General features: G+C 34.4%; 1 long non-coding RNA gene across 2 annotated transcripts in view; it reads left to right on the top strand.

Annotated features, from left to right (window-relative positions):
• Positions 1-24,384, top strand: part of LOC135364416 (uncharacterized) — a 240,121-nt gene extending 215,737 nt beyond the window's left edge. For both annotated transcript variants that reach the window (XR_010411485.1, XR_010411486.1), the window contains one exon: positions 23,930-24,384. This is a non-coding gene — a long non-coding RNA (uncharacterized LOC135364416). The remainder of the gene's footprint in view (positions 1-23,929) is intronic.
• Positions 24,385-24,975: the final 591 nt, after the last annotated feature.

Here is a 24,975-nt window from a genome sequence, read left to right as displayed (position 1 = left end):
TCTAGCACCTGAGCTATTTCCAGGCAGTAGCAAGTCCTTATTATTTGCTGAATTATTAAAGGGAATAGAATTATAAACATTTTGGGATCCTTAAAAGCAAGAGTGGAAGCTAGAAGACTGTTTTTAAACCAGTGTGAGCTTTGTACAGTAATGAATGATTAGGTCAATAGAATACATGTGAGAACTCAGAACCAGAGCCAGGAATATATGGCAGCTTGAATTGTTGGAGGTGGCATCACGGATCAGTGTGAAAAGAATGTACTATTCAGTAAATGGCATTGGGATAATTGGTTATCAGTAGGAAAAAAATTAAAATACCTCTCATCCTATACAAAAAATTTTTTAAAGAAATAAAATCCAAAGGAGTGTATGTAAAGCTTATTTAAAAATGTATCAGGGAATATAGAAACATATCATTATAACCTAAGAGTAGAAGCAGATTTCTTTGACATAGGCAAAGAACAAAATCCATAAAAAAATTGACATATTTGTCTAAGATCATAACCTAAAACTTATTTTCATTAAAACAATACCACAAATTATAAAATAACAAATTACAGACTGAGAGATGCTTTTTGCAACACTTCTAACTGACTGACAATTAGTAATCTAGAATAAGAAGAACTTTTATATGCCATAAGCATACAGTAGGGGGAAAATGGGCAAGAGACACATACCAGCAATTCATAGAAGAAGAAACCGGAGTATCCAGTTAACAGCAGATGCTCAATCACACTTGCAAGCAAGAGAATAAAAAAAAGGAAAACATAAGATATAGTTTCTCTTCCATTCCCTTCATTTTCTCCCTCCCTTCTTCCTTCTCTCTCCTTTTCTCTTTTTTCAATCTTTCATTGTTGTTCTTAATGAGTTAGTCTGATACAGAGTCATCAATGGAACTGGAATTCTCTTTTTGATTTTTCATCTTTTAATTTCAAAATTTTGACAAAAGATAAGTGTTAATTTTCCTTAAAGTAATGGGCATGTTGGTGGGATAGATATTTTTTACTCTATTTCCATTCCTAATGATAATAACAAAAAAAGGAAATAACAATCATTAATTCAAAATAGAGCTGTCAAATACAATATAATTTGCAAAAATACATGGCCGATTGCAGGAACGAGTGGGGTGCGGGGAGAAACCATTCGTGAAATAAAGGCAACAAAATGAGAAGAAACACTCATCCGAAACACTCACAGGAATAAAACACAGGCTTGATAAAACAAATCAAAATGAAATGACAATGAAAAGCTAGAAATGATCAGAGAGAAAATAATTGATATAGAATAAACATATATATTTTTCTTTCCCACAAACTGAGTCAAAGGAGAAATCAGAAATTAAAGGATTGCTGAGGGAAAAATGGTAAGGAAAAGATGACATATTTTCATTGAAGGATTTAAGTAAAGTCTGTGCAAAAAGGAAAATCATAAACAGAAAAGAATAGGAAAGCATAAATCAGATATTATAATCTTAAATTAGGAAAAAGATTAATTAAGGTAAGGAAACCAAAAGGAAGAAATAAAATATGTACATAGCAATTGATGAACAAGAAAACCATCAAACTAGCCAACACACAAGTCTGCTTCTTTGAAAATAAAAATAAACAAGTAAGTAACATAATCTTGAATAAAGGGGAAAATCCCAAAGGCACAAAACTTATGAGAAAGGAATTCAAACATTTGCAAAACATTTAGATAAGTAAAAGAAAATACTTAGCTTAAGTTTATGCACATCTTAATTTTTCATTTTCTAGGAAAATATAAATTAGGTACAGACTCTGGAATAGATAAACAAATGAACTTTGGGTTTGAAAAATGAGAAAAGTTGTCAAACAGCTACCCCTTGCCCTCTGCAAATATAAACACATATGGAGCACTAGGGCATTTTCTCAGGTGAATTCTACTAAGCCTTCAAAAACATATAATTCCTATATTATTCATATTAGTGTTCTCAAAGTTACAAAACACCTGGAGATGTTATTAAAATGCAGATTCTGCTTCGGTTTGAATAAGATCTAAGAGTCTAGCAAGGTCCCAGGTAATGCTGATAGTGTTACTTAAGCCAGATATCAAATTGCAAAGGTTTAAACTGTTACATACCTAGAGAAAGAAAGCTTCCAGACACTTTTTATAAGATGTATTCTAAAATTGATATTAAAACTTTATAAATATATTTATTTTAAATATAAAAAGCAACTATAGGCCAATTTCTGTTGTAAATATTTTTTTTAAAGATTTTATTTATTTATTTGAGAGAGAGAGACTGAGAGAGAGAGCACATGAGAGGGGGGAGGGTCGGGAGGGTCAGAGGGAGAAGCAGACTCTCCGCCGAGCAGGGAGCCCGATGCGGGACTCGATCCAGGGACTCCAGGATCATGACCTGAGCCGAAGGCAGTCACTTAACCAACTGAGCCACCCAGGCACCCCTCTGTTGTAAATATTGATAGTATTGGTACTAAGGCAAAATAAAATATTTACAAGTAGAATCAAGTAGTGTATTAAGAGAAACACAGAACACAACCAAGCAAGGTGATTCTACAAATGCCCACATGGTTTGGTGTTGGCAAAACATTAATATAATTCACCATATTAATAGGTCAAATGAGAAGAACTGGTAATTTCCACAGATGCTGAAAAAACATTTATGAAATTTACAACACATTATTTGTTTTTAAAAATCTAAAATATGGATATAAAACCTAATGATGAAAACAGAAATAGTCATTAAAATTAGGAACAAGGGGCGCCTGAGTGGCTCAGTTGGTTGGGCATCTGACTCTTGGTTTTGGCTCAGGTCAAGATCTCAGGGTCATGGGATCAAGCCTTGCAGAGGGCTCCGAGCTCCAAGTAGAGTCTGCTTAGGATTCTCTCTCTCTCTCTCTCCCCCTCTGCCCCTCTCCCCCGTCTTTCTCTCCCTCTCTCTCTCTAAAATAAATAAATAAATCTTTTTAAAATAACTAGGAACAAGATAAGGATTTCCACTGTATTCTGGGTGTAGACAACAGTGAAATTAAGCAAGAAAAGAGTGAGCTATTTTAGAGAAGGGGGAAATGTGTTATTTGTAATCAATATAAGTATATAACAGGAAAATACAAGAAAATTGGGAATCACTAGAAATTCTTTCTTATAAAGGGAATATTTCAAGTCTGTGAAGAAAATAGTTTCAATATATTGCATTGGGTCTACTTGGAGAAGCATTTGAGGGAGGAAAAAAGAGCCTACTCTCTGCCTTATACAAGAATAAATTCTAGATGGAGAAATGGTTTAAATGTAAAATAAACTAACAATAAAAAAGCAAACAATAACTACAATAAACACACAAATATATAAAACTTAATATACACAAGTAAACAGAGAACATAAATGTAGCAGAAGATAGAGGTATTTCTTCATAATTTTGTGTGAGTAATTACTCTTTATGATATCAGAAAACAAGCCACTGAGAAAAAAATTTGACCAATTAGAAAGTCAAAACTCTTGAATGGCAAAAATACATTTTTAAAAGTCAAAAGTCACAAAAACTGGAAAATATTTATAACATATATCAAAGTGTCCAACTTTCCTAATGCCGTGTTGGCAAGGATTAAAAAGTTAGATAATACAAAGGATAGCTACATTGCAAATTAAGTGTTCTATATTCATATAATGTTATGCTATCATTGGCATTATAAGAATACAACATATTGATATGTGTTGTAATGGAAATATCTCCAAAGGACAATATTGTATTTGTCTTAGCAGGTAGAAATAAAGACCTGAGTTAGACAAGGAGGAGGCTAAGTCTGAGGATTCTGGAGCCAGACTTTAATTCCCACTCTGCTATTTACCAGTTACGAGACCTTCTGCAAGTTATTTTTCTCTCTGTCCCTCATTTTCTCAACTTTGAAAGAGAATAAGTACTCACAAGACTATTTTGAAACTTTAAGCATTAAAGAAGTCAGTATTATCAAAGTGTTAATAATAGTGCTTGGCCTATAGTGCATGCTAAATATCTGTTAGCTATTATTATTCTAATTGTGGATTTTTGAGTATGAAATGCTGCGTGATAAGTTAGGCCATAAAATACAAAAGACAGAAATGCAGGGCTAAAATTTAGCATACAGGTCAGGGTTGATAAATGGGCACGTTTGGGCTCTCAGAGCTAAAACTGGGAGTTACTTTACATTACCTAGATGAGACAGACAGTGCTCAGCACCAGGGTAAATATTCGAGGCTGGAGCAGCTTGTGTATTCTCACAAACTGATGTCATTCCAGTGTCCTGTGAGGAGACATACTGAAATGATAGAATGCACTCTACCTCTTCCCAGATCAACCTCTAGGGAGAATGAAGTAATGAAGAATGGCAGTGCTGGGCTGAGAGTCCAGAATCTAGCTGTGCAATGTCTTCATGCTACAACTGTGTGAACTGATTGAATGATCAGGCCATTAGTGCCTAGATAGAGAATTGTCCATTTTATTTCTTTGTTAGTTGGCCTAAATGTGTTCTGGAGAATTACTAAGCATACTGATTTTTTTCTATTGCCATAGTCTGTAAGCCCAGAGACTACCCTAGTAAGAAGCAACTCAATTAAAAATCAATAAATGAGTGTTGATGCTTAGCAATGTAGTATTTCTCTTCTCCATAGAGGACTTTTTTTTTGTTTTTTCGTTTTTAATTTTTAAATTTTTTTATTTAAATTCAATTTAGTTAACATATAGTATATTATTAGTTTCAGAGGTATAATTTAGTGATTCATCAGTTGCATATAACACCCAATGCTCATTATAACAAGTGCCCTCCTTAATGCCCATCACCCAGTTACCCCATCTCCCACCCCACCCCCAGCAACCCTCAGCTTGTTTCCTGTACTTAAGAGTTTCTTATGGTTTGCCTCCCTATCTGTTTTTATCTTATTTTTCCTTCCCTTCCCCTATGTTCATCTGTTTTGTTTCTTAAATCTCCTGTCCATAGAGTTTTAAGAGCGCTTATCTTTCTTCAGCCAAAGTCATATGAGCCTCTCTCAGTTCCATGAAATCTCTCAAGAATTCCTATTTATCTATTTGAGGTATCCCACCAGAATCTCACAAGGCAAAAATTATGCCTATTCAACAACCCTAAACACACCATAACTATTGATTGTAGCCAAAGGTTATATTCCATAATGGGTCATCAGATAAATGGAGATGAGGACATATATGACAGATAGATATTTTTTCCTTGACCAAACTTATATGAAAATTTCCACCTCATGGAAAGCTCTTTTTTTCCCATCAGTTGAGAGAGTTATAACTTGCCCTCTATGTCCGAATAAACACTGAACTTTGGTGGGGAAAACTAGAGAAAATTAATAGTTTACCAAAATATTAGAGCTAAGAAGGGGAGGGTCAGGTAATCATTCCAACCTAGCCTGTATTTTATGTGACCTCAGTAACATCATAGATTATTTTTCCATTCAAAGCTCAAGGTGACTTTATGCTGCAGGTGATTATATTTTATTCTCCAGTTCAGATCCTTGAGCCTAATACACTCTCAAAGAAATCTGTATACAATGTTTAAAAGAATTGATAAGAAAGTTCATGTTTAGGTGAAGTTGAAAAAGGTCAACAGAATTGCGTTTCAGTTTTCTAAAATGTATATGTATGCACACAACAGTGGCAACAGAAATGTACTTTTTCCTACAAAAAATATTTATTTACTTACTAGTTTACTTTCACGAAGAAAAATTCTAAGTTTGGAACTATCAATAGATTTACACCATACTCAGATTAATTTTTAAACATATTTTCTGACAAATTGGAGGTTGCAACTGACGGCCCAGTTTCAGTATCAAATAGCTGCCATTCAGACTTCTCAAGAGAGAGCAAAAAATTCATATTTACAAATACAAAATTTCTCAATATACTATAAGGTGTTTATAGAACCATCTAAATTTTCATCATCTTAAAATAACATCAGAAAGATCGCTGTAGAAAATACTCTGAAAGACAGAAATCTCTTAATATAATCTGAATCACCAGTATTATATTCACACTGTGGCATTATCAAGCCATGCAACATAGGGTATGCCATGCACTGAAGGTACCATATTCCAATTTATATAGCAAACATTAACATAGAATAGCGTGGTGTAAAACGGACTGATATGGGACAAATGTCAAACAGTTCTTTTTAAAGAAGCAAATGTGAGAGGAAGCAGTGAAGCAACAAAAGTTGACAATTCTTCATCAGGCAATTTAATGTGATAATAAGAATTGGTATTTTTTTTCCTTTGCAAAAAATGCCCATAAGAAGTAATAATTTTGGAAGCATGAGAATTTACTGCAATAAGCTAAACAAAATGCTTAAAATTCAAAATCTAGTTCACCCTAAAGAACTTGAGATTAAAAATGAAATACAACTCCAAATATACATATTTACACTTATCTCTTGTAAAGCATATGTTCTTTCCAAGCTATGCAAGGATTTACCATTTGCCATGTTTTTACAGATTAAATATTGTTAAATGCTCCAAGGCACAGTTCATAGCTACTTTCAAGATTAAAACTAACAAAAATCTGTTTTAAATACATCCTTGTTATTTGACACTTTAGTAGTTCTAAATCATATGAAGATAGCCTATTTTATTCCTCTAAAATTCAGGACTGCAAATGTCAGCATATTGAATAATAATATGATCAATAGCAAAGCATCTAATCCAATTGTTTATCTTTTTAATTCTATGAAGTAATGTATTGGATACTTTTACAAAGCTGGGAGGGATATCAAAGTCTTGAATATTCTTTTTACTTCACTTTTACTTCTATGTACAACTATGGGTTTATGTTTTTATCACTTTTTGCTTTCTTACACTTTTTGCAATCTGAGTAGATTTTTGAATTAATTACAGAAAAATTCTACCTGCCTCCTGCTGGCCCTTTTCCCCAGCCCAGCTTCTAGATGGGTTCAGGTTTCTTGTCTTAAAATGAATGTACCATAAGTACTTAGCTCATAGGATTATTTTGTTGATTAAAAAAAAATTTTAAGGACTGTATGCCAGTGTGTAATATTCAGTAAATTCTTATACTAGCTATTTTTATTAATGCATATTAACATGTTAAAGGTTCTAAGAAACCCTTAAGAAAAGATACTTGCTTTGCTAAACTTTACCTCAATATTTCCTGATCTTATTAGGGCCTATTAATACTCTACTACTTACTTAGGAAGCAATATTGGTTAACAGCTTTTCTGCCTGCCTGTCCAAGTTGTTTTGGTTCTCTTTTGAAAGGTGTGTGTGTGCGTGTGCGTGCGTGTGTGTGTGTGTGTGTGTGAATTGTCATTTGCCATTGTACCACTGGCCTAGTTGAAGGGTATTTTATAAAACAAGTATGTAAGACTTTTTGTTTTAGGTAGTAAACAGTTTAATTTGGTGACATTGTCCCCTAAATCACAATTTATAGGAATCCTCTGCATGAAGTGTTTCTATGTTTCAGGACCAGGAAAAGAGGTAATTTCCTTATGATGTGATTTGTTTTAATTAATTTTCAAAAGATTATAAATTCTAAGCAAAATAATTTAAAGTCTATGTAGCAAAATTATATTGTCATGATATCTTTAACATTTATACCACTAAGAATCAAAATAACATTTTATTCCAAGTTTCTACCAGAGTCTTGGCAAATGTGGAAAACCAAAAAATGCTTTTCTTATGACTATATTTATTTCATCTAGATGATTATTTTTATAATTATAATGCAAACCATTCTAGAAAATTCTATTATTTTAAAACAGTAGATAATATACACTTGAGGTGGCCTATGAAAACCCATCTCTCTATCCCTGACATCTTTCCAAGAATTGATTTTGTTCAGATTTCCATCCTCCTTTGCACTCAGAGTCTGACTCATCTCTAGTACCAGCAAGTGAATCCTAATTTATCTCAGCTAGTCATGGATTTAATTCTAGCCAAAGTTTGTGTGAAAGAAAATTTTTTGAGGGAACAGTTGGAAAAGATTTCTTCACTCTTTAAATGATGATACAGAAAGAGTTTCTCTCTTTTGATGATGGTTATCATTACCAAGCCTTGGTGTGATATCTGGAACGATGGGTAAGCCAAAGAGCAAAGCCAAAAAATGTGGGCACTGGGGGTAGAGCAGAGATATGGGAATGAACTGAGTTATTAATTTTCTTATCATGTCACTGAACAAAACAACCCTGAAAGTTTTCTTTCCTGTCCACCTTCTGAGCTTCCTATAGAGATTCTTGTTAACTGAATAAGTAAATTTTCAAATAATGTCCAATTAAGGCTATTTAAATCTCAATTTTCTGTTACTTATAGTCAAAGCATCCTAATTGCCATACTCATCTAGCTTCTAACACTTTTACTTAGAATTTTTAATCATGAAAGCCACTTTTTGTATCTTACATTTATTAGATGTAAGAATTTTGTATCCCTGGACTTTATTTTTCTTATTTTACTAAGATACAGATGCTAAATAGTTCTCTCAGATTCAATGGATTGCATTCTCATTGAGATTCTTTCTCTTGAGGAGTATCAGTGTGAATAGAAATGTTCCATGTTTAAACATGAACACATTAAAGTTTCTGCAATAAGTAAACATGTTGCCAGTTTATAAATTATGAACACTTTTTCTGATAGATTTTTAACTATTTTTGATTCAAAGTGATTTGTTTTCATGACCTGAGCCAAGATCAAGAGTTGGATGCTCAACCAACTGAGCCACTCAGGCGCCCCAAGACATTCTTTATTAATGTCTTTAATGGCACCTTTAAAAACTATGTTCTTTTAACTTGAAATTTTCAGTCCTTACAGTGGTATTTCTTTTGAGAGAATTTATTATGTGGAATTTAGTGCAGTGTACCTGGCCCTTGCATTGCTCTCTATTTCTCATCCCAGTATTTGTATGATTCAGTATTTTAAATTGTGAACATCCTGCTAGAATCTGCCCTTTTTTGTTTGTAAAACATAATGAGAAAAAAACCTCGTCTATTTCTCTGGGGAAGAAAATAAGCCAACGACAATGAAATCTGTCTTTTTGTTGAAATGTATCTCTCTCTTGAAGAAAAATCCGTTATGTCAAATATCAAATAGACTGAAAACTAAAATAAGTTTTTTACTGATTAAATTTGGGACTTTGTGGAAAAAAAAGAAAAGGAAAAAAAAGGACCCAGAAAAGTTCAAAAGTGGTAGCATTTTCATTCAATTGTGATGCGATTAACTTTCTATCCATGCCACTTCTTTTCTTTTTTTTTTTTAAGGTGACATCAAAATTTTATTTCCTTTTATTATCCACTCCTATTATTTAATTTCTTTTTCTTTCTTTCTTTCTTTCACCTTCACTGCATAGGTTTGACAGTTTATTTAATATTTTAATTAATTTTTATGATTTTTTAGTTTAATTCAATTAATTAACATATAGCGTATTAGTTTCAGAGGGAGAGTTCAGCGATTCATCAGTCCTATATAACACTCAGTGTTCATTACATCATGTGCCCCCCTTAATGTCAATCACCCAGCCCTTCCCCACCCTCCCTCCCCTCTAGCAACCCTCAGTTTCTTTCCTAATGATTAAGAGTCTCTTATGGTTTGTCTCCCTCTCTGATTTCATCTTCTTTTATTTTTCCCTCCCTTACCCTATGATCCTTTTTGTTTCTTAAATTCTACATATTAGTGAAACCATATGATAAATGTCTTTCTCTGATTGACTTATTTTGCTTAGCATAATACCCTGTAGTTCCATCCATGTTACAAATGGGAAGATTTCTTATTTTTTGATGGCTGAGTAGTATTCTGTTGTATATATACCACATCTTCTTTATCCATTCATCTGTCGATGGACATCTGGGCTCTTTCCACAGTTTAGCTATTATGAGCATTCCTTCTATAAATATTGGGGTACAGGTGCCCCTCCAGATCACTACATTTGTATCTTTGGGATAAATACCTAGTAGTGCAGGGCGCCTGGGTGGCTCAGATGGTTAAGTGTCTGCCTTCGGCTCAGGTCATGATCTCAGGGTCCTGGGATCGAGTTCCGCATCAGGTTCCCTGCTCAGTGCAGAGCCTGCTTCTCCCTCTCCCTCTGCTTATGCTCTTCTGTCTATCTCTCTGTCAAATAAATAAATAAAATCTTTAAAAAAAAATACCTAGTAGTGCAATTCTGGGTCATAGTGTAGCTCTATTTTCAACTTTTTGAGGAACCTCCATACTGTTTTCCAGACTGGCTGCACCAGCTTGCATTCCTACCAACACTGTAAGAAGGTTCCCCTTTCTCTATATCCTCACCAACATCTGTCATTTCCTGACTTGTTAATTATAGCCATTCTGACTGGTGTGAGGTGGTATCTCATTGTGGTTTTGATTTGTATTTCCCAGATGCTGAGTGATGTTGAGCATTTTTTCATGTCTGTTGGCCATTTGTATGTCTTCTTTGGAGAAATGTCTGTTCATGTCTTCTGCCCATTTCTTGATTGGATTATTCTTTGCGTGTTGAGTTTGATAAGTTCTTTATAGATATTGGATACTAGCCCTTATCTGATAAGAAATTTGCAAATATCTTCTCTCATTCTGTGTGTTGTCTTTTGGTTTTGTCGACTATTTCCTTTGATGTGTAAAAGCTTTTTATCTTGATGAAGTCCCAGTAGTTATTTTTGCCTTTATTTCCCTTGCCTTTGGAGACCTGTCTAGCCAGAAGTTGCTGTTGCTGAGGTCAAAGAGGTTGCTGCCTGTGTTCTCCTCTAGGATTTTGATGGATTCCTGTATCACATTTACTCTTTCATCCATTTTGAGTCTGTTTTTGTGTATGGTGTAAGGAAATGGTCCAGTTTCATTCTTCTACATATGGCTGTCCAAATTTCCCAACACCATTTGTTGAAGAGACTATCTTTTTCCATTGTATAATCTTTCCTGCTTTGTTGAAGGTTAGTTGACAATAGAGTTGAGGGTCCATCTCTGGGTTCTCTATTCTGTTCCATTGATCTATGTGTCTGTTTTTGTGCCACTACCATACTGTCTTGATGATTACAGCTGTGTAATAGAGTTTGAAGGCCAGAGTTGTGATGCCCCCAGATTTGGTTTTCTTTTTCAACATTCCTGTGGCCATTCAGTCTTTTCTGGTCTATACAAATTTTAGGATTATTTGTTCCAGCTTGTGAAAAAAGTGGATGGTATTTTGATAGAGATTGCATTGAATATGTAGATTGCTCTGGGAAGCATAGACATTTTAACAATATTTGTTCTTCTAATCCATGAGCATGGAATGTTTTTCCATTTCTTTGTGTCTTCCTCAATTTCTTTCATGAGTGTTCTATAGTTTTCTGAGTACAGATCCCTGGCCTCTTTGGTCAGGTTTATTCCTAGGTATCTTATGATTTTTGGTGCAATTAAAATGGGATCAACTCCTTAATTTCTCTTTCTTCTGTCTCACTGTTAGTGTATAGAAATGCAACTGATTTCTGTGCATTAATTTTATATCCCGCCACTTTGCTGAATTCCTGGATGAGTTCTAGCAATTTTGGGGTGGCGGCTTTTGGATTTTTCACATAATGTATCATGTCATTTGCGAAGGGTGATAGTTTGACTTCTTCTTTGCTGATTCGGATGCCTTTTATTTCTTTTTGTTGTCTGAATGCTAGGCTAGGACTTCTAGTACTATGTTGAACAGCAGTGGTGATAGTGGACATCCCTGCCATGTTCCTGACCTTAGGGGAAAAGCTCTCAGTTTTTCCCCATTGAGAATGGTATTCATTGTGGGCATTTTATATATGGCTTTTATGATATTGAGGTATGTTCCTTCTATCCGTACACTGTGCAGAGTTTTAATCAAGAAAGGATGCTGTACTTTGTCAAATGCTTTTTCTGCATCTATTGAGAGGATCATATGATTCTTGTCCTTTCTTTTATTAACATAATGTATCACATTGATTGATTTGCAGATGTCAAATCACCCTTGCAACCCAGGAATAAATCCCACTTGGTCGTGGTGAATAATCCTTTTGATGTATGTTGTATCCTATTGGCTAGTATCTTGGTGAGATTTTTTGCATCCATGTTCATCAGGGATATTGGTCTGTAATTCTCCTTTTCAGTGGGGTCTTTGGTTTTGGGATCAAGGTAATGTTGGCCTCATAGAACAAGTTTGGAAGTTTTCCTTCCATTTCTATTTTTTAAAACAGCTTCAGAAGAATAGTATTAATTCTTCTTTAAATGTTTGGTAGAATTCCCCTGGGAAGCCATCCAGCCCTGGACTCATGTGTTGGGAGATTTTTGATTACTGCTTCAATTTCCTTGCTGGTTATATGTCTGTTCACGTTTTCTATTTCTTCCTGGTTTAGTTTTGGTAGTTTATACTTCTCTAGGAATGCATCCATTTCTTCCAGATTGCCTAATTTGTTGGCATATAGTTGCTCATAATATGTTCTTAGAATTGTATTTTTTCAATGTTGGTTGTGTTCTCTCCTCTTCCATTTATGATTTTGTTTATCTGGGTCCTTTCTCTTTTCTTTTTGATAAGTCTGGCCAGAGGTTTAACAATCTTATTAATTCTTTCAAAGAGCCAGCTCCTAGTTTTGTTGATCTGTTCTACTGTTCTTTTGGTTTCTATTTCATTGATTTCTGCTCTAATCTTTATTATTTCTCATCTCCTGCTTGGCTTTATTTGCTGTCTTTCTCCAACTCATTTAGGTGTAAGGTTAGGTTGTGTATTTGAGTCTTTTCTAGTTTCTTGAGATAGCCTTGTATTGCTATGTACTTCCCTCTTAGGATCACCTTTGCTGCATCCTAAAGGTTTTGAACAGTTGTGTTTTCATTTTCATTTGTTTCCATGAATTTTTAAAATTCTTCTTTAATTTCCTGGTTCACTCATTCATTCTTTAGTAGGATGCTCATTAACCTCCAAGTATTTGTCTTTCCAAATTTCCTCTTGTAATTGAGTTCAAGTTTCAAAGCGTTGTGGTCTGAAAATATACAGGGAATGATCCCAATCTTTTGGGCCAGTTGGGACCTGATTTGTGACCTAGGATGTGATCTATTCTGGAGAATGTTCCATGTGTACTTGAGAAGAATGTGTGTTCTGTTGCTTTAGGATGGAATGCTCTGAATATATCTGTGAAGTCCATCTGGTCCAGTGTATCATTCAAAGCCCTTGTTTCCTTGTATTGATTTTCTGCTTAGATGATCTGTCCATTGCAGTGAGAGGGGTATTAAAATTCCCTGCTATTACTCTGTTATTATCAATGTGTTTAGATCTTCTTGCTGAATAGACCTTTTAATTATGATATAATGTCCTTCCTCGTCTCTTATTACAGAACTTTGGTTTAAAATCTAATATGTCTGATATAAGGATTGCTACCTCTGCTTTCTTTTGATGTGCATTAGCATGATAAGTGGTTTTCCAGCCCCCCACTTTCAATCTGGAGGTGTCTTTGGGTCTAAAATGAGTCTCATAGATAGCATATCAACAGGTCTTGCTTTTTTATCCAGTCTGATACTCTGTGTCTTTTGATTGGAGCATTTAACCCATTTACATTTAGAGTAACTATTCATAAAGATACGAATTTAATGCCATTGTATTGCCTGTAAAGTGACTGTTTCTGTATTTTGTCTCTGTTCCTTTCTGGTGTGTGTTACTTTTGGGCTCTCTCTTTGCTTAAATGATCCCCTTTAATATTTCTTACAGGGCTGGTTTAGGGATCACAAATTCTTTTAGTTTCTGTTTATTCTGGAAGCTCTTTATCTCTCCTTCCATTCTGAATGACTGCCTTGCTGGATAAAGTATTCTTGACTGCATATTTTTCTCCTTAGCACCCTGAATATATCATGCCAGTCCTTTCTGCCTGCCAGCTCTCTGTGGATAGGTCTTCTGCCACTTTACTCTTTCTACCCTTGTAAGTTACAGACCTGTTGTCCCAATCTACTTTCAGGATGTTCTTTGTCTCTGAGATTTGCAAGCTTCACTATTTTATGTTGAGGAGTTGACCTATTTTTACTGATTTTGAGGGGGGTTCTCTGTGCCTCCTGGACTTGAATGCCTGTTTCTTTCCCCAGATTAGGGAAGTTCTCAGCTATAATTTGCTCCAATATACCTTGTTCCCCTTTCTCTCGCTGTTCCTTTTCTTCTGGGATCCCAGTTATTCTAATATTGTTTCACTTTATGGTATCACTTATCTCTCGAATTCTCCCCTTGTGATCCAGTTGTTTATCTCTCTTTTTCTCAGTTTCTTTATTCTCCATCATTTTGTCTTCTATATCAGTTACTTTCCCTTCTGCCTCATTTATCCTAGGAGTTAGAGTCTCCATTTTTTATTGTATCCCATTAATAGCCTTTTTTATTTTGACTTGATTAGATTTTAGTTCTTTCATTTCTCCAGAAAGGGATTCTCTAGTGTCTTTTATGCTTTTTCAAGCCCAGCCAGTAAATTTATCATCATTATTCTGAACATTAGCTCTGACATCTTATCGATATACATACTGATTAGGTCCCTGGCAGTCAGTACTGCCTCTTGCTCTCTTTTTTGAGGTGAGTTTTTTCATCTCGTCATTCTTGCAGAAAGTGGTCACTTTTCTAATTGTAGAGTTGCAGCCATTCTTTTGTTTGATCTCAGGTTGAGTTCACAGGTGTTCAGAATGATTTGATAGCTATCTAGTTGACTTCCTGGGACCAGATAAAATAAAGGTCTCCTACTCCTCTGCCATCTTGGAAAGTAATTGCATGCTAAGCTACTTCTTTCCAACATTTTCTATTCTGTGAGTCAGATGAGTATCTATGGACAATGAAGCCATCAATATGACCTCCTTTAATTACCAACTGACCCTACTTTTCATGAGCTCATCTAAACCTAAGTACTTCCTAAAGGCCCCACCTCCTAATATCATTACATTGGAAGTTAGGGCTTCAACATATGAATTTGAGGGGAGGGGGGTACAAACATTCAGTCCATAATGAACACATAATAATTAACATTGGAAATCATTGATTCCAGAAGTAAGATAAAAATTTTAGTCACTTTTCATGATCTGTTGTGATTTTTCCTACATATGTATGTATGTATTTAGTGCCAAACCTGGAGTCCATAGAAGCTAGTCAGCTACTTTAGGAAGCAACCTTGTACCATTCTCAGAGTCTATGCCATGTAGAAGATGTCAATTATATTTTTCTCCCAATAAATTCTAAGCAAAAAAGGCATTTGTGAAAAATTTTTAACCATATTCTTTTTGAAGCTCAAACTTTAGGAAGTGTACAAATGGACTTTTATTTCCCTAATTATCTTCCAAAAGTCATTGATAGCATGCAAAATGTAAATGTGTGCTAATGACAAAGGGTCTGTATTCAAAATAATTTGGTAACTGATAACCTAAACAAAGTTATAGCACAAGACTTCTATAACAGAACTTCTTTGAGCTGTTACATTGATAATTTTTACTGTGTGTATCAAGAAGGGGATAACATATACACCAGTTTCCATAGTTGTTTTACCATGAAATCCTACTTCATACATGCATACATGTGTGTGCAGAAGTGTGTGGTGTTTATTTAAATACCTATCAATATATTGTAACTTAGAAACATAAGAAAAAGTGTCAGAATGAATTGCTTGATTTTATTCTCAGATCTTTGGAAATACCTGTTAATTAAATAATGATAAAATATGTAAAGTTTGTTTAACAGGGTACCTATGTATTTTCATTCCTTTAAATATTGCTATAAACGATTATCCTGTAAAATAACTTATCAACATTTAACAAATTTTGTCCTTATTGAACTTCTACATGGTCATCTAGTCTGATAAATTTAGAAAGCATTTGAACTAATGTATTTCAGTGTATTTTCCTAGTGTTTTTAAGGAAATGTCTTTTTTTTTAAGATTTTATTTATTAATTTGTGAGAGAGAGAGAGAGCATGAGCAGGGAGTGGGAGAGGGAGAAGCAGGCTCCCTGCTGAGCAGGGAACCCGATGTGGGGCTTAATCCCAGGACCCTGGGATCATGACCCGAGCGAAGGCAAACACTTAACCGACTGAGCCACCCGGGCGCCTCTTTAAGGAAATGTCTTATTTTCATATTCTATTTACTAAGTTATATCTTAATGTAATAACAAGGTTAATTTTTTAAATTAAATATTTTGTTCATTTTAGTCTATATCTCTGGCTTTTTATATCCAAAGAAAAAGAATCCTTATAGTCCTTACCCACCTTCCCAATACATCTTTTGCTTAGCAAGGGGTATTTTTCACTATGTCACTCTAAACCAAGTATGTTTAATTGCTATTTAATAAAATCATTTATTTTCTTTTAGTCCTCTTATTTCTGGACCAACTATGTCTTTGATGGAAGAGCAACTCTTTATTTACCGCAAAGGACTAACCCTACTGGAGACATGTTACCTCTTCCCAGAAAACTTCAGCTTGCTCATTTGGATGGCATAATTAGCTAGTTTGTGGTCTGTTTTTGACACATTTCACTAGTCTGTTAGGATATGCTCTAACAGACTTAGCTTCCCTCTTCCCTTTTAACCCCAGAAATTTGCTTAACACAATTATTGGGACATGACTAACCATAACAGCACACTAGGAAATAGTAAAATCATGCCATCTGTCACCAGACAATGCTTTGAAAACTTTCTCTCCACATTGTTATAAGCTCAATAACCTTGACTGTACACCAAATTATGACTTTTGGTTTGGGAGCACCTGGCTTGTTTGGTCAGTAGAATGTGTGACTCTTGGTCTCTGGATTCTGAGTTTGAGCCCCACCTTGGTGTAGAGATTACTTAAAAAAATAAAATCTTAAAAAAACCCACAAACTTTTGGTTTGTTTTTCTCTTTTGTAACATTGGAGTTATATTCTTGTGTGAAGTCTGCTGGGGCTATTTGGAATTTGTCAATATGTAGAAGCTTTAATATGGATGATGGGAATATTTCCAGAAAGTGATTTAAGAGGGAAACCAAGCTGCTCTCTTCTCCCAGATGGTTTGTGAAAGGGAAGCAGCAGGGAGAACAAAATCTTCAGAATAGAGTCACTTGGTAGACCTATGTCTAAAGGTGAGTAAAACTGGGTTTTTTTTTTTTAAGACTTTGTTTTTTAATTTTTTTAAATTTTTTAAAAGATTTTATTTATTTATTTATTTATTTATTATTTATTTTAGAGAGAGAGGGACAGAGATTGCGAGCACACAAGTGGGGAGAGGGACAGCAGAGGAGGGAGAGGGACAAGCAGACTCCACACTGAGCACAAGCCCAATGCAGGGCTCAATTTCACCACCTGGAGATCATGTCCTGAGCCAATATCAAGAGTCAGGCGCTTAACCAACTGAGCCATCCAGGCACCTCAAGACTATTTTTTTAAAGAGAGTTTTAAGTTCACAACAAAATTGAGAGGAAGGAACAGAGATTTCCCATATACCTCCTGCCCTCATGCAGTCACAGCTTCCCCTGTTATCAACATCCCCATCAGAGTGATATATTTGTTACAAGGGATGAACCTTCAGTGACACATAGTTAATGTCCATAGTTTACATTAGCATTCACTCTTGCTTTTGTATATTTTATGGGTTTGGACAAATGTATAATCATATATGTACATCAGTATAGTACCATACAGAGTATTTTCACTACCTTAAACATCTTCTGTGTTTTGCCTGTTCATCCCTGTCTTCACCCTAATCCCTGGCAACCACTGATCTTTTTACTGTCTTTATAATTTTGCCCATTCTAGAATGTCATATACTTGGAATCACAGTATGAGTGGCCTTTTCAGATGACTTCTTTCACATAGTAATATGCATTTAAGGTTCTTCCATATCTTTTCATGGCCTGAGAGATTATTTCTTTTTTTGTGCTGTATAATATTCCATTGTCTGGATATACCACAGTTTATCCATTCACCTAAAGAAGGACATCTTGGTTGCTTGCAGGTTTTGGCAATTATGAGTTAAGTTGCTACAGACATCAAATCACTTGGTTAAATATTAAAGAGCATGATTACTAGATCATATGATAGGAGTATGTTCAGTTTTGTAAGAAGCCACCAAACTGTCTTCCACAGTGGCTGTACTATTTGCATTCCCACCAGCAATGAATGAGAGTCTTGGTTGCTCTACATTCTCTTCAGCGTTTGGTGTTGTTAGTATTCTGGATTTTACCATTCTGATAGGTGTATAGTGGTTAAAAGGAGAGTTTTCATAAAAAAAAAAAGCCAAGTTGTGTTATATGACAATTCCTTTCTAAAATAAAATAGGATGCAATATGTACTTGTTCTTTCTTTCATTTTTCCTGGCTCATAACCTTCTCTCTTGTTTCTCCTTGTCAGGCTTTTCCAAGGTTTGATCTTACCTCCTATCCCTCTCTTCTTACCATACTACTCTCTTATTCTATTACTGTTGTTTTACCAGCAATAGTTAATAAGATATTAATATTTATTAAGATATTTTTTTGTTTTACATATTCCTTGTCCTAGGTGAAGTCACATGGCTGTATCCAGAGGTAAATGTTAGAAAGACTGGGTAAAGACAAGAAGGAAATTACCAGAGACTGACCAAAATTATATTCTGTGGGTCTGCTTGTAATATCCAGGGAGTCAGAATGGAATAGGTTTGTCCAAAGTATGAGGTAAAATTGCAAATGAAGTGAAAGCAGTATATGCGGTCCTAGTATGTTAGGATAAAGATTATAAGTCAGTAAGTCATGGAATCCATGGAATAAAAACGACAAAGGGAGAATCAGAAATGACATCTGTAACTGGGATATTAATTCTTTTGTTCTCTGCATATAAAAGATAATTGAACACTTGTCTGTGGTGTGAGAGAGTCAGTGAAGAATAATGGCATGAGGGTTTTCAAGAGGATGATCATGGGGCAGTAACTGACTGGAAATGAAAGACTAAGATATTTTTGTAAATATTGAGCAATTTAAAAACAACAGGAAAGGAAAGTTTAAATAATTTTAAAAAGACAATTGATTACTTACAGTTTTTAAAGATGAGAGAGGATAGAGTCCAAAACAGAGGTGGAAGCATCAGCCTTAGGGAAGAGGAGAGGCAGGTCCTCTACTTAATAGCATAGTGAAAAAAGCATATGTACAGATGGGGGTAGGTTGGAATGTTTTATATAAAGAAAATTAGGAAGTTTCCATTTGATGGTTTTAATTTCTTTAAAATAGAAGTCAAGGTCACTTAGAATAAACAGGATAAGGTTAGTCCAATGTTTGAAAAAGTAGTAGAGAAGTTTCGAGATAATTGTGGGGAATCTAAAAGTGAGTTATCAGAGAATCAGAGAGATGTGGCAGTGTTGAGGGCTCATTTGAAATTGTTACCTCTCAATTCACAGTGGAATTAATATATTGTCTAATGAGAAATTTTCCAGTGGTTTTGGAATAATCAGTGTAGGCTCAGAGCAAACAGATGGTTAGGTTCATTCAGGGCAGGGGTTTGGGTAGATTTGTCCAATTAAAAATTAAGGCAAATGCGTTTAGTTTTGCAAGAGGGTTACTGAAATGATGTACCATGAAATCTAAGTAGGAAAGGAGCAAAGGGACCACCAAAATAGGTGGTGTTTTTGTTGAAGAAAAAATAAAAAAGCAAGTTGAAAAGAGAGTACTTGGTATTTAGAGTGAAATGTCTAGTTGTTATACATGTTGACAAGAGCCAAAGTGTGATGGTAAGAGTTGCTGAAATAGAGGAAAAGACAAACATTGGAGGTGAATGGTTTGAGGCCATTGGGTTGAACATACCATTCATGGGCACATTTAAGTCACCAATTTATGAAGAAAAACAGTGTATCAATTTATGACATGGACAATTTATGAAGAATCAGTTTATGAAGAAAAAGTAAGATGAATGATTTCAGAATTATGATTTTTATTAAATGAAACAAGATATCCTTTATTCACATATTCAGAATAATTGTAGAAATTAAATATCTTGGTTAAGTATAATATTTGTATCAGAATGTCACAATATATATGTATATATGTATTTGTCTACATATATATCTAATATATATATATAATAATGTAAAGTCACATTCAAAGCACAAGTGATGCCTTTATCTGTTTTATTGCCATTCAGATATCACTGAGAGAAATCATCACCTTGAACTGCTTCACTAAAATCTAACAAAACCTGTGTTATACACATTATTATGGAAAGATTTAAGTAAATAAGTCTTGATTTTCTTGGTGATTATGAGTCCTGAAAACCTAAGATATTTTAAGACTTACCTTTCATGGACACCTGGGTGGCTCAGTTGGTTAAGCGGCTGCCTTCAGCCCAGGTCATGATCCCAGGGTCCTGGGATCGAGTCCCACATCGGGCTCCTTGCTCAGCGGGAAACCTGCTTCTCCCTCTCTCTCCCTCTGCTTGTGCTCTCTCTGTCAAATAAATAAAATCTTAAAAAAAAAAAAAAAGACTTACCTTTCATAATGAGATCCATTTGGTTTAATGTTAAGTGAAGAAACCCAATTACAAATTAGTATAGACAGCATACATAAATGCTATACTTTGGTTTGATATTTTTCCTTTTTTTCCTACCTAGGTCATATGTGGTATGAATGTATGTCTTCCTAATTGTTAAAGAAGTAAAATTTGGAGCCCATATGAGAAAAATGATAGTTATGTATATAATAGAATAGAATAAGAATTATTAGCATTTCATAATATTCTGAAAAACTGATTTATGACCCCAAATTATCTATATTTAGATACTTAGTCATTTATTGTAATTTCTAGTGCCATCTGTAGACTCATAAATATGGGCTAAGTTTGTTTTTTTTTTTAAATAGTGTGGATCCTTATTTACAATATTTTGTTTTAAAAAGGAGCAAGGATTTTTAGAGCATAAGAAACGCATTTCGCTTTATTCAGTCATTGGTAAGCCAGTATTTCAGATGCTTTAGGTTCAAAGTTTAATTTTGCAAGAGACTTGCTTTGATTGTGACACTTGAGCAAGTTTCTTTCTGCCAGTCTCCTCACTTGAAAAACGGGGAAAATAACATTGACCTCATGGAAACTGAAAAAGCCAGTGAAAGCAGTAGCTATTCACAATTGCAGTGGCAAGAAAAGCTCTTGATCTAAAGTGTTTAAGATCAGAACATCTGGGTCATGATCTGGATGATGTGTTAATGCCACACAACCATAGGGTATAATCAAAGACTTTTTTTAACTTAATAGAAAACAGAACTCTTCCATGAACTGTGGAAGGAAAATATGACCTGTTTAAACAACCTGTGCAAATATAAGGTGACATTTTATATTATAGGGAAATTTTACTAAGCCTTGGCCACATCTTTCATTTAGAGTAATTATTCATGCCCCTCATATACATGATGTAAATGGCCCCTTTTCACTGTAACATGGAAAAACAGAAAGATTGTTTGTTACATCTGTTATAGCTCATTGCCCAATGTCTTTTTTTCTGACCAGTCTCATAATTGATTTATCTTATATTATTAATAATCAGTTAATTTTGTGAGGTACAGAGACAACAAATGAATTAAGCACATACGGTATTGTGGGAATCCTCATTGGATAATAGCAGAACAAACTATTTGATAAACATTTTTTATCACTATTTTATCATTTTTAAAGAGAATATGGGATGGGACACCTGGTTAAGTGCTCATTTGGTTAAGTGCTCTCAGCTCAGGTCTTGATCTCAGGGTCATGAGTTCAAGCCCCACATTGGGCTCCATGCTGGGCCTAGAGCCTACTTAAAAGAAAAAACAAAAAAGAATATGGGACAATGATATAATATTAAGATGGGATAGTCACACCTATTTAAGTAACAAATAATGGAAAAAAACTAAAACTAAAAATAATAACTAAATAAAATCATCATAAATGATCCTAAGTCTTGTCCATTTTCCATGAGTTGCTTTGCCCTCACCTTGTAAGGCATTTTATGAGAATTGCATTAGATATTCATCACCTAATAAGTTATCTAATATATTATATTATAAATAGTATATGTATTATTTTAGGTAATATTTTATAATAAATAATACAGAAATGTGATTAACATGGATTTGGATTATAATAGTCACTCACTAAATGGTAGTCTATAATTTTTAAAGTCTACATGTGTTTTCCTCAAAGAGCTGGGGAACAAATGACCTCAAAGAAATCAGTACTCCTCTTCCTAAAGAGACTCCTGTGGTCAAATTGTTTCAGAAATGCTGGACTGTAATCTTTCCTCTTAGAGATTCACCAGATACTTTGGCATGCCAAAGGAAAACCTAGAGAAGTTTTGCATCAAAAACACCTGATCAACTATGACTAACAAAAGATTATGGCTAAAGGAATGCAATTAATTTAACAGTTCCCTCTTTTAGCCCTATATTAAAATATTTTCCTACTATTTTCCTTTATTATCATATCTCATAAAATAACAAATAAATTAGGCTGAACCATTTGCTTCTTCAGGTATAATGTGCATAGAAATAGCTCTATTTTTGGTAATTAATCAAGATCAGAGTCATAAATGGCCTCCTGCAGAACTCAGAGCCTCAAAAGCCACATGCTGCAGGAAACCAGAAGGGAAAAATTCTCAATCCAGACCTTTTTGGAGAGCTCATTAAATGCAGATTTTAGCTCAACCTCCTATCTACTGAATCTATCCTCCTGAGAGCTGGGGCCCAATAATACACATTTTAAATCAACATGCAATTGTTAGAGCACACCAACCAGAGTTCATTTTGAAGTAGCATACTCCACCATCCAAAATGAGAGAAATTCTAACTGAAAGAATAACTTCGTTCCATAAAATTATATAATTCCAGGAGGAGAAGCTCTTCTACAAAGGGACTATTGATACAGTGCGGGGTGAAACTAGTTAAAATACACATTTTTTTTTCAGTAATTCTCAAATAGTTTAGTTCATCTCCTTTGGAAATTCCCTGTCTGTTGTCACTGATGTTGACCTAATTCTTTTTCCACTCACTCTGTTGCTTCCCACCCAAACTTGGGCTGATTAGAATATTTTCTTTTTATGTCCTATATGTAACCTCTTTCCTTTTTTTCTGGGCTTGTATATGCTTTCTAATAGACTCCTACTCGTCACAACCTAACTGAACCTCTGTGCAGCCTTCCATGAGTTCTTTATATAATTTTGATACTACTTATTTGAATCGAACCTGGTCACACTTTGCTAGAAAGTTGTGGTCATGTTCTGCCTTCCTGGTGTATATATGTCATTGGCTCAAACCCTGACAACTCCTACATTTATATAAGTTGTGGGGTCTCTTTTTACCGTTAACTTATTTTAGTCCATCCTGCTTTGTTTTTAAAATCTAGTAAATATTTAGGTAGGCATCTCAGAAATAAAGACCTTTCATGGGTCCCATCTTATCTTTTGTTTCATCTTTGGTTAAGAAATCTAAATACTGCCTTTGGTTTTTCATTTGTATGCTCATCAGCTTTCTGTTTAGCCAAGAAAATAGAGAAATATGCAGAAATTGTGAAAGTTGTTGGCATTCCACTGAAATATTTCTTTAGCTGAAGGGATCAAATCAATAAAATATGATGAAACCATATGCTCATTATTTCAAAGGAGAACAGCTGCTTCAGGGAATATTGGGAGATTTATTAATTCTACCATTACCTCTCATTAAGGCTAGATATCTCCAAACCTGATTTCCTAAATAAAATGTACCTCAGTAGGAAAAGCACACTTGTGGAATTTGTACTAATATTCTATTTTTTCCATGATTACTTTTATGGCAGCATTGTACAATGTGAAATTATTAAGCAAAAAAAAAATACAATTAATTACATGGAAAGGGTTTATAGCATAGCCATGGTTTGGAAATGCCATAGAGAAATAAGTCTTGGCAAAGATGAATGCTTACTGCTCTGGGCCATATGTTCATTTAATTGAGTTTGCAACTTTCCAGGCAAGATGCCAAATGGATAGTCTACTGTCTGGTGAGAGAGGTAATGTTTCTGTCTTCTTGTTCTCACCAATTTTAGATGCCCATGAAGACTCGGATTTGTTCTTTGGAAGACTTCTATCCAAGTACAAAATCAAGTAAGTGAGCAGATCATGTCAAATAACCAGTGCATTTGTTTTAAGTGTTTAGTCAATTGGGTTTAAACTCATGTTCGCATACCAATGGGAGTTCAAAGTCATGAAAAATCCTTGCCAACCCAAATGGTTAATTCCAATTATAAAATTTCAAGTAAATAACACAAAGGAGACATTTAATCTAACCACCTGTGTCCCATTCTTTAAAACAAACCATAAAAAATAAAAATAAATAAAACAAAGCAGAAAAGGCCAAAAAAATAACCAAAAACAAAAAACAAAAAAACAAAAAAAAACCCTCCAAAACCAAAATCCCTAGGAGGAAATTTCAGAATCTTTATAGAGTTTAAAAGTGAGGTTTTAGTAGGGCATTTATTGCATTATATTCTCTCATGTTACTAAGGGTTAAGACAACTTATCTAAAATCATTAACAAAAAATTATTTTCATATATTATTGATGTATAATTGACATACAACAAATTGCACATATTTCAAGAGTACTATTTGATAAATTTGGACCTCAACACAATCAGGATAATGAATATATCTATTAATTCCCCAAATTTCTTATAATCATTGGAAATCCCTCTTTCCTGTCCCTTCCCGGCATCACTCCCAGGCAATCACTGATTTGCTTTCTTTCACTATAACTCAGTATCTTTTTTCTAGAATTTTATGTAAGTGTATTTCTAGAGTAGACTAACCCTCTTTTGTCTGACTTCTTGTATACAGAATAATCTTTTGGGAATGATCAGTGATGTTTTAATTATAACAAAAGTTCATTCTTATTTTATTGTTGAGTAATATTTCATTGTCTGATTATATACCACAGTTTTTTATACACTTATCTGTTGTTGGACATGTGGGTACAGGGACTCCAAATTCCAGCTTGTCAGTTCTTCAAAAAAAGTCTGCTCAGATTTTGATTAAATTATACTGGAACCATAGATTAATTTGGGGAGTATTGGTAAAGATATGGAGCAATTGGAA

Source organism: Mirounga angustirostris, unplaced genomic scaffold (genome assembly GCF_029215605.1).
Source record: "Mirounga angustirostris isolate CCGP_5_RB_7025 unplaced genomic scaffold, mMirAng1.0.hap1 SCAF_5, whole genome shotgun sequence".
NCBI lineage: Eukaryota > Metazoa > Chordata > Mammalia > Carnivora > Phocidae > Mirounga > Mirounga angustirostris.
Note: the sequence above shows the minus strand (reverse complement) of the source record. Positions and strands in the feature narration are given on the sequence as shown.